The 1,387-nt window shown below is 48.5% G+C and overlaps 1 non-coding gene across 1 annotated transcript; it reads left to right on the top strand.

Annotated features, from left to right (window-relative positions):
• Positions 1–232: 232 nt before the first annotated feature.
• On the top strand, positions 233–317 carry TRNAG-UCC (transfer RNA glycine (anticodon UCC)). The gene has a single exon. It is a non-coding gene; the product is annotated as a tRNA-Gly (tRNA).
• The last annotated feature ends 1,070 nt before the right edge of the window (positions 318–1,387 follow it).

Raw genomic sequence — 1,387 nt, forward strand, 5'->3', positions numbered from 1 at the left:
GTCAAGGCCACAGGGGCTTGGCCAGAAAGGTTTCCAGCGTCTCCCACACTCTATCTTAAGACAAACCCCTGCAACCCTTTCCATGCAGGGTGGGTAACGTCCCCTTGATCATGGTCAGTTCCTTCTCAAGGGCCCTTGGTGTCTTCTCCCACCCATAGTCTTCAGGTTAGACTCAGTCCATCAGAAAGGTTCCAGTAACATTGAACTTCAGGAGGGAAGGGCTTATGGGGGCGCCTGGGTGGCTCAGTCGGTTGAGCGTCTGACTTCCGCTCGGGTCGTGATCTCGCAGTTCGTGGGTTCGAGCCCCGCGTCGGGCTCTGTGCTGACAGCTCGGAGCCTGGAGCCTGCTTCGGATTCTGTGTCTCCCTCTCTCTGACCCTCCCCTGTTCATGCTCTCTCTGTCTCAAAAATAAATAAACGTTAAAAAAAAATTTTTTTTAAGTAGGCCACGTAATTAACAATACCGTATCGTATACTCAAAATTTGCCCAGAGCGCATGTCTTAAGTGTTCTCACCACACACACACACACACACACACACACACACACTGTGAGGCGATACGTATATTAGCTTGTGGTGATCATTTCACAATGTATACATATTTCAAAACCTGAAGTCATACATTTTAAGCATGTACAGGTTTTATTTGTCAATTATACCTCAGCTTAGCTAATAATAATAATAATAATAAAGAAGTAGGCTGGTCATGACCCGACTCAGGAGACCGTGAGCCCTGACTTGGAGATCCTCAGGGAGATCACGGAGGGGCCTGGTTGTCCTTAACAGGTGGTAACGGGGCTCGAGTCATTCTATTTTTTTTAAGGTAAACCGCTTTCTTTCTTTTTTTTTTTTTTTTAAGTTCACTTATTTTAAGAGAGAAAGCACGCATGCACTGGAGGGGCAGAGAGAGAGAAGAGAGAGAGAGAATCCCAAGCAGGACCTGAGCTCTCAAGCGCAGAGGCCGACTCAGGACTCGATCTCACGAACTGTGAGATCATGCCCTGAGCCAAAGTCAAGTCGAAGGCTGAACCGAGGGAGCCACCCAGGTGCCCTTCAGGTCGTTCTATTTTGATGTTAAAGGAAAACACAGGGTGCCTGAAGAAGGGGGAGGGTTTGGGGTCTATTTAATTATAGCTGTGATAACGACCTTGGGATACTCGGAATAGTATAAAAGGTAGTGGACAGCTATTTTTGCCTGTTCAGCACCCACTCACCCCCCCTTTTGGTTGACAGCACCTCAAATTTTCCTTCCATGTTCTTGATCCATATGGTTCAGGCTGGTTCCCCCCATTGGCCCCATGGGGTGGCCACATGCCCCAGGTCTGGTCAACCAGCACGTTCCATTCCTCGACCACAGCCATTGGCTCAGGCATGGACATACAACCCA

This window comes from Herpailurus yagouaroundi, unplaced genomic scaffold (assembly GCF_014898765.1).
Source record: "Herpailurus yagouaroundi ecotype Mexico unplaced genomic scaffold, PumYag 410, whole genome shotgun sequence".
In the NCBI taxonomy this organism is placed as follows: Eukaryota; Metazoa; Chordata; class Mammalia; order Carnivora; family Felidae; genus Herpailurus; species Herpailurus yagouaroundi.